Source organism: Sphaeramia orbicularis, chromosome 19, assembly GCF_902148855.1.
Source record: "Sphaeramia orbicularis chromosome 19, fSphaOr1.1, whole genome shotgun sequence".
Lineage (NCBI taxonomy): Eukaryota > Metazoa > Chordata > Actinopteri > Kurtiformes > Apogonidae > Sphaeramia > Sphaeramia orbicularis.
In genome coordinates, this window is record NC_043975.1 from 16,808,558 (window position 1) to 16,826,154 (window position 17,597).

At 34.0% G+C, this 17,597-nt stretch overlaps 1 pseudogene; it reads left to right on the forward strand.

Moving 5' to 3' along the window:
* The first annotated feature begins 2,299 nt into the window (after window positions 1-2,299).
* The window catches only part of LOC115410475 (myosin-2-like), a 42,739-nt pseudogene continuing 27,441 nt past the window's right edge, over window positions 2,300-17,597 (forward strand).

A 17,597-nucleotide genomic window follows, 5' to 3' on the forward strand; every position in this document is an offset into this window, starting at 1 on the left:
GTTTGTGTTATGTCAGGTGAAATATTTCTAAAAATAATCTTTTTGAAAAATGACTTAAACCAAAAATGAAAACTACTTCAAGTGACATTAAAAACAAAATCAATCAATCAATCAATCAATCAATCAATCAAACTTTATTTCTATAGCACTTTTCATACATGTTACATTTAGCACAAAGCGCTTCACAACAAAACAAAAAAACCCCACTGTCCCGCGGTTGGAAATAAAATACAAGCAACAAAGTAAAGTTTACAGTAAGGGTTTAATTAAAAGCTAGACTAAAAAGATAGGTTTTAAGTTTACTTTTAAAAATATGAACACTTGCAGCAGACCTCAGGTCCTCAGGTAGGCTGTTCCATAGTTTGGGGCCATAAAAGCTGAATGAGGCCTCACCATGAGTTTTAGTGTGGACTCTAGGAACAGTGAAGAGATTGCTATATGAGGACCTGAGGGTCCGAGAGGGCTCATATGTTAAAAGCAAATCAGATAAATGAATAGGGCTAAGACCATTAAGAGTTTTAAAAACCAATAAAAGCACTTTAAAATCGATCCTGAAATCATGTTTTTTGAGTCGTAACACATAAATGGTGGTGATAATATGCATAGAAATCATTACATTTACAAATAGAAATGACTCACCACTGCTTTTAAAATCATTAAACTTTCCTACTGTGGTACTGATAAAGAGTCACCTTTTTGGAGTCTATACCATAGAATTATATTTTTTATTATATTAGAAAAAAAAATCGTTGTTAATGTCTTCTGATCAGGCCTGTCCTTCTGTAGAACTTACTTTCTCATGACTCAAACTGAAGTTGTTTTATTGTCCTATTCAGAGTCACTGGATTCATAATCATAGGTAATCATACTCATGGATAAAAAAAAAAAACAAAACAAAAAAACAAAATCAGTGTTGAGAGAAATTAAGTCAAACCATCTCTGAGGCATTTTGGAAACAAACCTCCACCAAGGCAGATCCCCCCCGATCAGCCACCAAAATGTAATCATTTGTTCTTGTGCCAGTATCAACATTTCCTGAAAATTTCATCTAAATCCCTCCATAACTTTTCGAGTTATCTTGCAAACAGACAAACAGACAAACAAACAGACAACCCTGATGAAAACATAACCTCTGCCGTTCCTTGGCGAAGTTAAAAAATGAAAACAGGTCCCACAGACCCAAACACCATACAAGGGTTAAGAAAGCTTCAATACAGAGGAAAACTAATTTGGGAACTGCCACAAAAGTAGCTCTGTCTCTTTATGGATTAGTGTTAGTGATGTGACCTTTACAAACGAATCGAATCTTTTGAACGGCTCTTTGAAATGAACGATGGGAACCGAGTCTTTGTAAAGAGCCGTTCTTTTTTTTTTTTTCTTTTTTTTTTTTTTAAGGAGAGAGTGTCCGATTGCCTGTCAATTTACCTACATACTGTTCTTGTTCTGAGAATTGCACTACAGTTCAGGTATTTTAGTCATTGCAGTGGTTAATCACTGTTGTGTTTTGTGCAGTTTTTCTGTATGTTTACACACATTTATTGTTCTTGTTTTGAGGAGAATAAAATGTTATTTCATTGGAAAATGTTTCATTTTCTTCTTCATTTTTAGGCTACAGACTAGTCCACGTAATGTACCGTGATGTTTTTGGTCAAATTCCAGCATTTGCCTAATGTCACCTCTCATGTCATGGATTTAGCCCACACATTTGAACTAACTATTCTTTTTTACTGTAACATAATATTTACTGCCACGCCAATTAAACACCTTTAAAATGTAATGTCAATCACCACATGTAGCCTATTTAGTCATTAAAACATTGGTGTTTCAAAATAATGCAAAAAAAACAAAAAAGAGCCAGTCTTTGAACGGCTCTTTTCAGTGAACGGCTCCCTTCAAAGAAACAAAAGTCCCATCACTAATTAATGTGAACTTCAGGGATTGGACTCATTCCATACACATGTTATAAACTCAAATGTTAGTTTTAATTCCATATACATCACAGGCAGTGACGTGTATTTGTATTTTATGGCAGTGCTTTATCTTTGGCTGAGGTCACCCTCCTTTTGGCATTCATTCTCTTCTTGAGCTGCAGTTGCTCGGTGCTACAGATTTATAACAAAAGCTCATCACATCTCCCTGCTATCACATGCCAAACTAATCACTCCTCTCCTCCCACATTCATAGGGGCTTTAACCTAAATATAGGTGTTTACTGTGTGCTGTTCCTAGCGCAGCAGGAGGGACATTATAAAAGCAAGTAAGGGTCAAAGCTGGGGATATTTTTTCATCTGCCGGTGACGGCGACCCTCTTGTTCATTCTTATCAGGCTGTGATGGATCTTGTTAGACATTACTGAATTTGACACCAGCGTCTGTTATTGCACAAGAAGAGCCTCTGTAGCCCACAGGAGTAAGTGCTCATATATAATCCTCCTATAGGATGATTTATACCAGTCATAGATGGAGAATCATGAGTCTAACCTTTGACCTCTCAGCCCCCTTCAGGTGGCGCAGCAAAGATGAGTTCGGACTCAGAGATGGCCGTGTTCGGGGAGGCGGCCCCCTTCCTGAGGAGACCTGAACGGGAAAGAGTGGAAGCCCAGAACAGGTCCTTCGATGCCAAAACGGCCGTGTACGTGGCTGATCCCAAGGAGCTGTTTGTTAAAGGAACTCTGCAGAGCAAAGAGGGAGGCAAAGCCACTGTCAAGACCAACGCAGGGCAGGTACGACACATGTATGAACAAGGAACATTATCTGCTAACACATGGTTTAACCCAGTGCTACTTTTGTGACAGTTCCCAAATGAATTTTCCCCTATTTTTAACCTTTCTTAACTGATTTATCACCTTTTATTTTAAACCCTTTCATGCATGAATTATGAGACCCATAATCAAGATTTTTTTTTTCCTTAGTGTTTTTATTCCTCTTTAGGCATGAAAAAAAAAGTGATTAAATTTTTTATGAACCTATTTTTCATGGAGTTACCATAATGTCCACTCAGCTGGACATCATGCAATTTAATTTTAGAAGCAAAGAAACATGAATGTACTGATATACTGTGTGAGAACTATGAAATAAAAATGTTTTTAATGCTGCTAATATGATGTTTTCTCACATTTTTAACATACTCTAATACTGGATATACTCACTTCATGGAGATGATATGCAAAAAAAAAAACAAAATAAAAAAAAAAAAAAAAAAACCTGTTCATTATAGTCTAATATCAGTTAGCAATTTTTTTTTACACTCAAACATGTTAGCTGCAGATCAGGGTTTATCTACATCAGCAAAGTTACAGTAATGGTATGAATTTCAGTGTATGAGATGATGCATAAGTGTCCACTGTGGTGGCTGATATGGAACTAAACAACAAAATCCATGAAAATACGAGAGAACAGCTGTCCACTGTAGTGACCACTATGCATGAAAGGGCTAATATTGTGCTCTGTATTTTGCATTTTCATGTATAAATCAGGTATTTTCCTGTATTTAATTCACTGATGATGTAGATGTTCATAAAAGCTCAGGTTAAATTGAGGGTTATTTTATCAAAAACAGAAAACGAAATGTATTGATAGAATTAGTGGCATCAACAGGTATTAACACATTTTAGACCATATTTTCAGGGGAAAAACGCCTAAAAAGACATACCGAAGTAAATGAAGAATTACTTCACAATAATAAGGTTCATATGGATGTCTTGGTGTCTATGGACATTTAAGACCTCACCAGAATCTATTCCCATTGTCTAAAATATTGTATCTATTACTATGCCTGAGTAAACTGTAACAAACTAAAAGAGAAATTAGAATTTTTTATCCTTAAATAGAATAATTGTGGACTGTTTTGGTTAGGACTAGAACAGTGGTTCTTAACCTAGGTTCGATCGAACCCTAGGGGTTCGGTGAGTCAGTCCAGGGGTTCGGCGGAGGTCAAGACACACACTCGACTCATTAGTCGGTTGTGTGTGTGTCGGGCTAGGTCCGTGTATGTAAACAAACGGCTTCGGAGACTCTTTCTCTGATTGACATCCAATATACTATTTATTGTTGCTTATAGCACTACAACACAATCCAGAAGTGTTTATAATCCTTCCACTCGTCTGATGCTGAATTATTTGAGTATTTTCCACATCGTTGTTATGACTTTTGCTACTTCCTGTTAACCACGGAGGCAGCATGTGTAGCGTTTGTTTACATTTTTCGGTCACTGCACCGTTCAGTTACAATCATGTGACAACTGACGCACCGTCGCGGATGGAGAAATCGTATTACGCTAAAAGCCGAGCTAGTGCCGTAATAAAACAAACGATCACAAAAATACTGAAGGAGTATAACGAGACTTTTTTTTGATACACTAAATGCAATTATCTTTTTTTTTATGTCAAAATTGCGTGGTTCGGAAAGTTCGGAGCGAGATGAAACGAAAACCGGGTTGACCTGACGGCCTACACATACATATACACAACAGCAGAAGTCACACTGATTTGCAGTAAATATTCATTATATTGTAGCCTGATGGAATTAGGTGATGGGTGTGTGTTAAAATGCTAAAAATGATAAATAGCATAAATACAATAAGTTCATTATTGGAATACATAAAGTTAAAAATTAAAACCATTTCAGGTGTGGTTGTATTAAAAAGGTCAAGTCTTGTGTGAAAAGGTATGGAATTTGTTGTGAGTTCATGCACTGTAGTGGTTTTATTCTTTGAGCACAGTGATGTTAATGCACAGTTCATTTTGTGCGCCAGTAAAACATATGCCAGTGTCTTGAATTTGAAAAAATCATATTGTATTTTTTAATAAAGAAGGGTTCGGTGAATGCGCATATGAAACTGGTGGGGTTCAGTACCGCCAACAAGGTTAAGAACCACTGGACTAGAATTCTGAGTTTGATTAACTTAAAAATAGTTAAATTGTTAAATCAATGATAAATTAATCTGGCTGCAATTGAGGAAGTTAGTCAGTGTAACCTAAAATGCTGAGTTGAATGGTTTGGATAGTTGGGGTTGATTTTTTTTTTTTTTTTGGTGTGGTGTGTTGGGGAGAGGGAGCTCGCATTTCTGACAGAAACAGACTGAACAAAATCATTAAGAAAGCGAGCTCCATCATTGGGACTGGACTGGAAACAGTTCAGCAAGTGGCTGGGGTGCGAATGCTCAGGAAACTGGAGTCTATTTTGAAGAACGCATCTCACCCATTTGCACCATCTTGAGGTGTTCAGAGAGAGCACCTTCAGCCACAGACTGATCCCCCCCTCGATCCAAGACTGAACGCAGTAGGAGGTCCTTCCTGCCTGCTGCTATTAGACTTTTAATATTGCTGTGCGATAATTATTATTGTATGCTGTGCATACTTAGGTGTGTTAGGTGTTTTAGGTTATTGTATTATATACATTACTTGTATTGTACATATACATATATATATATATATATAATATATATAGATATATATATATATATATATATATAGATATAGAATATAGATGAGATAGATAGATAGATAGATAGATCTTTTATTCTGTTTATTATTATTTGTTCCACTGATGGCTGTTTGTGGGATGCTCAGAGTGTTTTTCTTCTTGTACTGCTGCTGTTGTAACAAAGCAATTTCCTGCAAAGGATCAATAAAGTATCTATCTCTATCTATCTATCTATCTATCTATCTATCTATCTATCTATCTATCTATCTATCTATCTATCTATCTATCTATCTATCTATCTATCTATCTATCTACTATCTATCTACTACATCTCTCTAATTTTACAACAGATTTAAAGTACAAATAACTTGTCTTTTAGTGTTTTCTACTTAATAGTTTAAGTTCAATACTTTTAGCATGAAAGTCGAACCTACTTAAACCAGTTGATTAGTCGATCATTACTCAAATCATTTAAGCGCAATCACTTGCCTCAATTTTTTTGAGTAAACTCTACTTATCCGGGCTTACAGTGTATATGTTCTTAACTAATATACAAACACAAACCATAAAAGACAGACTGTAGGAGCTGCATTCTCCACTCAGATCTGGATCTCTGTCCTTCTTCACTCTACCAGGTTGTAACTGTGAGGGATGACGAAGTCTTCCCCATGAACCCGCCCAAGTTCGACAAGATCGAGGACATGGCCATGATGACCCACCTTAACGAGGCCGCTGTGCTGTATAACCTTAAAGAGCGTTATGCAGCGTGGATGATCTATGTGAGTAACGCTATGTCTGCTTCCCGAGCGCTGCTTTACAGGAACAATGTAGACCAGACTCAGAGGTGAAGTCCTGTACACTTGTGATGGAATGACTGTGAAATACATTTACTTGTCTGCTCCACAAAAGGCAAACATCATTAGTTTCTTTTTGTGCACTCAAATGTCAAGACTAGAGTTTAGATTTATAGAAACTGTATCCCTGAATGTAATTGAAAATCCTTTCTGCACCAGTGATTCTGTTGACAGGTTCGTTGACAGGCTACTCCTCTGTGGCGCTCTTTTTTTTTTTTTTTTTTTTTTTTTTTTTAGAAAGCAGTGATTTGAATCTAAAAATGCAGCCTGACACTGAGGTGCTCCATTGTACAAAAACCTTAAAGTCAGAGGTATACGGAAAGTGACACTGTTTACATTAGGTTGAAAAATCCAAACAAACCTACCAGACATACACTGTAAAAAAAAAAAAAAAAAAAAAAAAATCCTGTTTTTTTTTTAACAGAAAAGAAACTGTCAGCTGTGGTTACCAGAACAATACTGGAAAAAACACATCAAACCAGAAACATATTTACAGAAGAACATGAAGATTTAACATTTTAAACATGTAGATTAACATTGGATTTAACCCTTTCATACATAGTGGTCACTCCAGTGGGACAGTTCTTCTCCAGCTGTTCTCTTGTATATTCATGGGTTTTGTTGTTTTAGTTCCATATCAGTGAACACAGTGGAAGCCTATGCACCATCCATACACTGGCATTCAGACTATTACTGTCACTTTGCTGTTCTCGATAAACTTAATCTGCACTAACCTGTTTGAGTGTAAACCACTTTTTTTTTTTTTTTCTTAGACACAAAGGTTTTTTTTGTACGTGATCTCCATGAAGTGAGTAAAAGCTAGCATTAGAATAAGTTAAAATGCAAGAAAATATCAGATTTGCAGCATTAAAAATATTATATTTCATTGTTTCATATTACTTCTTACGGAACAGGATTAGGGCCACTGGACTTTAATCTCAGAATTCGACATTTTTTCTGAGAATTCTGACTTTTTTTCTCAGAACTCTGACTTTAAACTCAGAATTCTGACTTTAATCTCAGAATTTTGCCTTTTTTCCTCAGAATTCTGACTTTAATCTCAGAATTTTGCCTTTTTTCCTCAGAATTCTGACTTTTTTCTCATAATAATAATAATAGGAAATATATATTGGACCTTATTTTATTTTATTTTATATTATTTTATTTTATTTTTTTCCAGTGGCTTTAATCCTCTTCTGTACTTTCTGATATTGGGTTTTAAACACACGCTTCTTTACTTCAAAAATTAAATGCAAGGACATTTTTGTAACTCCATGAAAAAAAAAAAAAAATTGATCGCATTGTTTTTTTGTTTTTTGTTTTTTTATGTCTAAGGAAGAATAAAAACACTCAAGAATAAAATCTTGCCAAAGGTTCTCATAATTCATACATGAAAGGGTTAATCGTTAACACAAAAACATTTTCAAATATACAACTTTGCATTGTATTTTCACCTACAGTTTTTTTTTTTTTTTTTTTTTTATGTTGCAATTTTACAACCTTTTGGTGTTAATTCTACAGTCATTTTTTACAGTGTAGGAACAGAAGCAATTAATTTAAGAACAGTGGAAACAGACTATGGTGATCATGTCTGTTGAACTATATGCATGTTATTAGTTGGTTTAATACTCAGTTGTATTTGCGATAATGAGATGCATTTACCTTAACCTGCTGAAAAAAATAGAGATTTACGTGAATACTTTGGTACCTGTTACATTACATATGCATATTGTTGTAACTGACATTCCTGACCTTTCTGTCTCTGACTTTCAAATGGTACAGGTTTTTTTCCATCATAAACTGGTAGTTATGGTTCAAAGGATACGACTAGAATGCAGCATTAGTCTGATTGTTGCCTCCAGCAGAACTCTGCATACAGTATCTGACACAAAAGCGTATTAAAACTGTCCTCTGCCAGGCTTTTCTATTCTGCCTTTTCCCAACAGCATTTGGATATTACATGATCACACATTATCAGTATGCACTTAATTGTTGGTTTGTGAAAAAAAAAACAAAAAAAAAACAATATTAACGTTGTATATGAATCAATTCTGTCCATGGCTTTTTCACCATATAAGGCACAGGTGTCAAACATGCGGCCTGGGGGCCAAATTCGGCCCGCCAGAAGGTCCAATCCGGCCCGTGGGATGAATTTGTGAAAAACTGCAAAAAATTACACTGAAGATATTAACAATCAATAGTGTAAAAATCATTTTAATTCAGGTTCCATACAGACACGTACAGACCAATTAGATCTCAATTGGATCAGACCAGGAAAATACTATTATAATAACCTATAAATATGACAACTGCAGATTTATCTTGTTTTACTGTAAAAAAAAAAGTAAAATTACATGAAAATGTTTACAGTAACAAACTACCCTTTTACAAAAAATGTGAATAACCTGAACAAATATGAACAACGTGGAATGTCTTGAGAAAAGTAAAATTTAATTTAATTTAAATATTTTTAAACTTGCTTATTCAGTTGTTTTTTTAATCGTAGACCTACTCGGGGCTGTTCTGTGTCACTGTGAATCCATACAAATGGCTTCCAGTTTACAACCATGAGGTCGTGTTGGCCTACAGGGGCAAAAAGCGCCAGGAGGCTCCACCACATATCTTCTCCATCTCTGACAACGCCTATCAGTTCATGCTCACTGGTAAACAGACATTTATATCATCTCTATTTCTTCATTATTTATTTTTTTTGGCTAATATTTCTGTGGTTTTGTCTCTTATAGATAGAGAAAACCAGTCTGTCCTCATCACGTAAGCTCCATGTTGATGATCATTACCAAGCAGAGAGCACATAAAACATTTCTAGTGTGTTGAATTTCTTTTTTTTTTTTTTTTTTTTTTTTTTACAGTGGAGAATCTGGTGCAGGGAAGACTGTCAACACCAAACGTGTTATCACAGTACTTTGCGACAATCGCAGGCACTGGGGACAGGAAGAAAGATGTCAGCACCTCTGGAAAATTACAGGTGATATTAAACCTGATTTCACAGCGGTTTCCTCCAAACGATCTTCTACTGGTGACACTGTAATCTGATTATCTCTGTGTTTCAATGTGGTGGGTTACATTTCAGGGGAATCTGGAGGATCAGATCATCTCTGCGAACCCTCTGCTGGAGGCCTTCGGGAACGCCAAGACTGTCAGAAATGATAACTCCTCCCGCTTTGTGAGTGGAAACAGCTTTTCTTCATTCTATCCTCGATCATAGTCTGTTATCATGCCTTCTAGATCCCATATGACCGCCTCTGAAAACATTTCTGACTGAATTTGGAAATGCTTGTTGTAAAATGTTAAGCGTTATAGATGCAAGTGCCAACAACTTGGAATTGTGTCATTATTTCATCCTTTTTTTGGTTGTTTGCTTTAAATTCCAACAGCAGTACATGCATTACAGATAGATAGATGGATGATTTACAATTGTAACTAATTTCTTAGTACATGAACTGAGGACGAACATGATTCAAAAATACTCTTTGCTAAAATTATATGTCATACATGACTACAAAAATACAGTTGCAATTAATGTTTTATAAGAAGCAAACAGGTTGTATTTTTAATTCTTGTTGAGCAAAAAAGGTCTCCAGTGGAATAATCTAGATTTTTGTGATTTTTTTTCACAATTTTTAGGAAGCAAAACCTCAATAATTGAATTATTTTGAGCCCCAACCATTAAAATGTTGATTTGTTTTTATTTATTTTGTTTCTTTGTATGCTCAATAAATAAATAAATAAATATGCTACTTATTTACTTCATTAAACAATTAGTAATTGTCTCCAGAATTTTAAAAAACCATTTAAATATCTATTACCTTAACAGTTTTTAAGTTTAAAAGTTAAATAATGCCCATCACTAAAACAAATTAATTGAGAAGCAAAAAAAAAAAAAAAAAAAAAAAAAAAAAAACACTTTAAGGAAAATAAAGACCACTCTTCAAATTGGATGGATGGATGGATGATATAATGAAATATAATGATAGAAAATGGACAGAAAAGCACAAACATAAGCAGCAAAATCAATGAAAATGAACAAAGTGATAAAGAAATAAAAACTGAAGAGAATGAACAAATCAGAACAGATAGATAGATAGATAGATAGATAGATAGATAGATAGATAGATAGATAGATAGATAGATCGATAGATAGATAGATAGATAGATAGATAGATAGTACAAATGATGAATATAAGCAAAAAAATTGCAAAAAAATACACAAAATTAGGGAAAAAAATGGACAGAAATGCACAAACATAAGCAGCAAAATCTATGAAAAATGAACAAAAATAAGTACAAATAAGTGCCAGAATGAACAAAAAAGAGCAACATAATTAACAAAATGAATAAAAATAACAAATATATGCAACAAAATGAGGTAAAAAACATGAATACAATATTCATGAAAGTGATGAAAAATAAAAAACAAACAAGCAACACAGTGAAAAAGCACAAAATAATGAAGTCAGTCAGATTTATTTTTTCAATTTAATATTTTGTAATTTGTGTCCTAAAATATAAATTTGTTTTCACATTTGCCAATTTGTTTTATCAAATGTAAAATTATTTTCAAATATAAAAGTGTTTTCCAAATGCTATTTTGTTTTTGAATTAATGTGTTTTTTGAAATGTAAATGTGTTTGAACTTCTCGGCCACCGTAGACACCACTTTAGCTACTTTTACTACATCGTCTTCAGAATTTATCTAGTTAACAGTACACTAACCCTTTCATGGATGAATTATGAGAACATTAATTAAGATTTTTTTCTTTATTCCTTTTTGGGCATTAAAAACAAGAGACTATTATTATTTTTTATGAAGCTATTTTTCAAGGAGTTGCAAAAATGTGTGTTTAATTTTTAAAGCAAAGAAACGAGTATTTACTGATCTACTGTGTGAAAACTATGAAATAAAACAGTAAATGCTGCTAATTTGATGTTTTCTCACATTTTAACATAAACTACAAATAAAAATTTAAAGATATTTTAAATTTTGGGGCTATTTTTTTCAGTTGGGATTCTTGCACATTGCTTTTAGTTTTTTGTGTGTGAATTAGATTGAAACACATTTTTTTAATGACCAAGACATAGTTTTATTTACAAATGGCAAAAATGACAAAAAAAAAAAAAAAAAAAAAAAGAGAAAAATCCTTAACTTTTTGTTTGTAGCGTACTCTAATCCTAGTCATTATTCACTTCATGGAGATAATATGTAAAAAAAATAAATAAATAAATAAATAAAAAATTCTGTCATTAATTACAGTCTAATAACAATGATAAGGAATGATTTACACTCAAACATGTTAGATCAGGTTTATCAACAACAGCAAAGTTACGATAATGTTATCCAATTGCAGTGTATTGTGTTGGCTGATATAAAACTAAAATGACAAAATCCATGAATATACAAGAGAACAGCTGTAGAATAACTGTCCACTGTAGTGACCAGTATGAATGAAAGGGTTAAGTTAGTATTTAGTATAACTTTAGTTAGTTAGTACACTTAATTAGCAAGTAGCCTGACTTTGTCATATTTGAAAGAAAAATATTCCAAGACAAGTAAAATATGGCAATTTTTTTTTTTTTTTTTTTTTTTTTAACTTTTATTTATTTATTTATTTATTTATTTTTTGGCCTCAGGGTAAATTCATACGAATCCACTTTGGAACCACAGGAAACTGGCTTCTGCAGACATTGAACTTGTGAGTCATTACACTGGGTTAGAAAGAAAATGTGTTTTGCAAGTTGTCTAGGTTTTTTCAACTGAATTAGGACCATTTTGCACCGCTAAATCAAAAAATGTGACATCTGTTTTTCTCAATCAGGTCAGGTTTTTTTTGCTAATTGTGATTTTGAAAAATTTGATCTTCTCACAACAATATAATAATTAATACCAAAATAAGATTTGGTAAGCACACTTTATGAAACTGTGACTTGATTCCTTTAGGTACAATGGTGTATCCACAGCAGATGTCGCAGAATACATCAGGCTTATTTTTGCGAGATCTTCTAGTCGAAGCCATTTCATTCACCTGTAATATTAAAAAAAAAAAAACATTAATCATAAATTGGCAAAGTAAAATCTTCAGAACTCGTTTATTGCAAGAAATATGAAAAGAATTTTGTATCATATGATGTGAAAACGCCATAAATGTAAGCAAAAATGTTTAAAAGCCAATATGTAGCAATAGTTCAGAAAGCTGACCTGATTGAACAAAATTAATGTGATTTTGGATTCCGCACACCAAACCTTATCCTAAATCAGCTCAAAAACTAAACAATAAATTTGTTGTTGACCAGTGTTATTGTTCATCTATCATTGTGTTTATAGTTTTTTTTTTGTTTTGTTTTGTTTTAATGTCTAACCAGTTTTTTGTTTTGATAGATTTGTTGGAAAAAATCCAGAGTAACATTTCAGCTGTCTGCAGAGAGGAGTTATCACATATTCTACCAGATTACATCCAACAAGAAGCCTGAGCTGATAGGTAATAATACACTGGGGAACTGCTCCTGACAGTTTTTTGGAGACAAAAAAGCAGAGTCACAGTGTTTCCATCACTGTGACGAACAGTCCAGCCTGTAGAAAAACGCTCTATGTTTGTATTTTATGTCATGTTATTTTCTTTGCAGAGACCCTTCTCTCACCACTAACCCCTACGACTACCCATTCGTGAGCCAAGGGGAGATCAGTGTGGCCAGCATCGACGACAGCGAGGAACTGATGGCAACTGATTGCTGAAATAAGTGTTACTCACATCCATTCCCTGAAACATTCATTACTATCACAGGTGTCAAAACATGCGGCCCGGGGGCCAAATCTGGCCCGCCAAGGTTCCTTCTGGCCTGCAGGATGAAAGTGCAAAAATTAATCTGGAACAGTCCAGGTTGTCCAAATCATTTTGGTTCAGGTTCCACATACAGACCAACTGTGATCTACAGTAAAAATAACAACACAATAACCCATAAATAATGACACCTACAAATTTTCTTTGTGAAAAATTATGTGGAAAAAATTGAAGTCAAAAAAATAACATTACACTGTGAAAATATTTACATTTTACAAAACTATTCTTTCACAATAAAATGACAAATAAATACAATAAATTAAAACAAGATGAACAACCCCAAATGTGCAATTTTTAACAATATTCTGCCTGTGTACTAAATGTTTGGTGCAATTTATGGATCCGCTGTGATCTGTAGTTGCGTTAATATAATAAGAGATGTAATATTGTAGAAATTGTTTAAATTTTAGTTCCAAACTCCAAAATTTTAACAATATTCTGCCTGTACCAAACATTTATGTAACACTGTGTGTAATGTACATGTATAAATAATAAGTTGAGGCATTATATTGTTAAAATTGCATTAATTCTTCCAAATAAATTTTCTGTTTTTTCATATTATCACATCTTTTTTTGTAAAATGTAAACTTTTCATAATGTATTGGGGTTTTTTTGTACTAAAACAATAAGAAAACTTTGGATTTGTCATTATTTATAGGTTATTAAGTCATTATTTTACTGGTCTGGCCCACTTGAGATCAATTGGGCTAAATATGGCCCTTGAACCAAAATGAGTTTGACACCCTGACTTATATTAGCATGAGCTGTTGTGACGTTTCAGAGCGCCATCGACACCCTGGGCTTCACCGGAGAGGAGAGGATCGGCATTTACAAGCTAACAGGTGCTGTGATGCATTATGGGAACATGAAGTTTAAGCAAAAGCAGAGAGAGGAACAAGCAGAACCAGACGGGACAGAGGGTAACTTTATTTATTTATTTATTTATTTATTCTTAATCTTTTCATTTAGTTTTTTGTTTTTAGTGGTACTTTCTTAACTTCTCTGTCATTCCCCTCTGCTTCTTGGTGTTTTCATTCCCTGTTGTTGTTTTGTCAGTGGCTGATAAAGCAGCGTACCTGATGGGTCTGAACTCTGCAGACCTGCTGAAGGCTCTGTGTTATCCTCGAGTCAAAGTGGGAAATGAATATGTGACCAAAGGGCAAACTGTTCAGCAGGTATGACTGGATTAGTGTACAACACATCTCACAATGACAAATATTACAAACTCCTAATTATCATGAGCAGCTGAAAACATGATGAGATGACATGACAAGATGAATTTATATCTTTTTTTTTTTTTGTTGTGGTCTGATCCCCCTACAAAAGTTTAGTTTGTGCCTTGTTACATCAGTTTCAGGTCATTGTAATTTTTCCTCCATGGAAATAAGAACCTGTAGCAATTTTATACTATATGTTTTTGACAATATTCACATATTCTTTTGCAAAAAAAAAAAAAAAAAAAAGTTAAAAATGTTACCCTTAACTTTACCCCAGCAATCCATTTTTGCCCTGTGTAGGGGACAAGAGTTCCACAGCTTTACTTTAATTAAATAAATAAATAATAATAAATAAATAAGCATGGAATACATGTAATAAAAAAATGTATCTGAGCAGCTTATGATGCTTCAATCAAGAAAAAATTTATGTAAAAAAAGCCAAAACTTTTACTTTCCTGAGTCTTTTCCTGGTCTTTGAGTTTTAAAGGAGCATGTTTTATTATTATATTGTTATTTACAATGTAAAGTTTTTCTTCTAATTCTGTATTTATATAAATAATTTGTAATACTTTTAAAAAAAAAATAAAAATTCTTATTTTCTTTTTATAGTTCATTTTTCACTGGTTTGTTGCTTTTCTATCAGTCTTTTTCTCTGCATTTGCTTGTTGTATGTTAACTGTTAAACTGTGAATTTCCCCAGGTGGGACAAAGAAAAAACTTGCTTAGCTTAGCTTAATTTATCTTAATTTATCTTAACTTAACTTAGCTTAGTTTAGCTAAACATAGCTTAGTTTTGTTTAGCTTAACTTAGCTTAGTTTAGCTAAACTTAACTTAGCTTAGTTTAGCTTAACACAACTCACTATACTCAACTTAACTAACTCAACTCAACTTAACTTAACTCAACTTAATTTAACTTAACTTAACTCAACTCAACTCAATTTAACTAACTCAACTCAACTATACTCAACTTAACTTACTAACTCAACTCAACTATACTCAACTAACTACTAACTCAACTCACTATACTCAATAACTCAACTCAACTTAACTCAATTTACTTAACTTAACTCAACTTAACTCAGTTTAACTAACTCAATTTAACTAACTCAACTTAACTTAACTTAACTTAACTAACTTAACTTAACTTAACTTAACTTAACTTCATGCAGGTCTACAACTCCATCGGTGCTTTGGCCAAATCCGTCTATGAGAAGATGTTTCTGTGGATGGTTTTGCGCATTAACCAGATGTTGGACACCAAACAGCCCCGACAGTTCTTTATCGGAGTGTTGGACATCGCTGGCTTTGAAATATTTGATGTACGTAAACGTACATGAACAGTGAATTTGATGAAACTTATAATGAAAAACATAGCCATGATGTAAAGGTTTTATCTTTGGTTGAAGTATAACAGTAACTGGAACAGGCTGTGCATCAATTTTACCAACGAGAAACTGCAACAGTTTTTCAAACCACACTGTTGTGCTGGACAAGAGGAGTATAAAGGAGGGCATCGAGTGGGAGTTCATCGACTTTGGGATGGACCTGGCTGCCTGCTTGAGCTCATAAGAAGGTTCAACCTATGGGGGGGGGGGGCTGAAAAGTTCCTAGCCTGACTAAGAAGAGTTTATTCCACAGCCATGAAGCCTGGCATACATTAAATTCACCTCTCCTGATACTAAGTGCATGGTTTCCTTCCAGATAAACCCCATGGATAAACAAATTAGGACTTGAAAAGTAGTACTACAGACATTTGGTGAACCATCCATGGACCGAGGTCTTATCAAAAGGGGTTAGCCCCCAAGGACATTCATGCTGACATGGTTGCTATAGGGCCACAGGTGTCAAACATGCGGCCCGGGGGCCAAATCCAGCCCACCAAAGGGTCCAGTCCGGCCCTGGGGATGATTTTGTGAAATGCAAAATTACACTAAAATACGAACAATCCTTTTAGTTCAGGTTCTACATTCAGAACAATTCAATCTCAAGTGGGCAGGACCAGTCAAATACTATCATAATAACCTATAAATAATGATAACTCCAAATTTTTCTCTTTGTAAATGTAAATATTTTCATGTATTTACACTAAAACAAAGTATAATTTCACAAAAAATGCGAATAACCTGAAATATTTTAAGAGAAGTAGAAGAATTTTAACAATATTCTGTCTGTTATTAAATGTTTTGTGTATTTGTAGATCCACTGTGATCTGTAAGTTATAATGTACATGTGTGAATGATAAACTGAGGCAGAATATTGTAAAACTACACTTTTTTTTTTCAGTTTGTTCATGTTATTCACATCTTTTGAAAAGATAGTTGTAGATGTAAACCCTTTTCATAACGTAAATGTACTTTTTTCACTCTAAAACATAGAGAAAGTTCGGAGTTGACATTATTTATATATTATTATGTTATTATTTTACTGGTTCGGTCCACTTCAGATCAATTAGCTGAATGTGGCCCCTGAACTAAAATGAGTTTGACCAACCCTGTTTTAGTGCAATAAAACAACATTAAACTGAAAATGACCAAAAAAAAACAAAAACACGAATAACCTGAAAAAACTGAATTTTGTAAGAAAAATATGTACAATCTTAACAATGTTATGCCTCGACATATCATTTGTACATATGCATTACACAATTGGTAACAGGTATAAATATTGTTAAAATTTGGAGTATGGAACTAAAATTTGAACAATTTCTCATTCAGTTTCTCATTTGCCCAATGTGGCCCCTGAACTAAAAATAAGTTGACAGCCCTGCTATAGGGGATGATGCTCCAGCTTTATCAACTGTGCCAAACTGGGAAGCTGAGGGAGGACGAGGGAGGGGTGAAAAGCAAGCATTTTCATGAAATGTCTGTAGTACTACTTTCAAAGTCTTAAATTATTTATCCAGTGTGGGTTTATCTGGAAGGAAACCATGCAATTAGTATCAGGAAAGGTCTAATTTAATGTGTGCCAAGTTTCATAACTGTGGAATAACTCCTTAGTCAGGCTATGAACTTTTCAGCCCCCCCCCCCCCGTACAATACCATACAAGCAACAATCTGGAAAAAAAAAAAAAAAAGGAATATTCTATTTATTTTTCTAACTTTCATCTGTCTTTGTTTGTCAGCCAATGGGCATCTTTTTCCATCCTTGAAGAGGAGTGTATGTTCCCTAAGGCGTCCGACTCCACCTTCAAAAACAAGCTCTATGATCAGCACTGGGAAAATCCAGCAACTTTCCAGCCGAAGCCTGTTA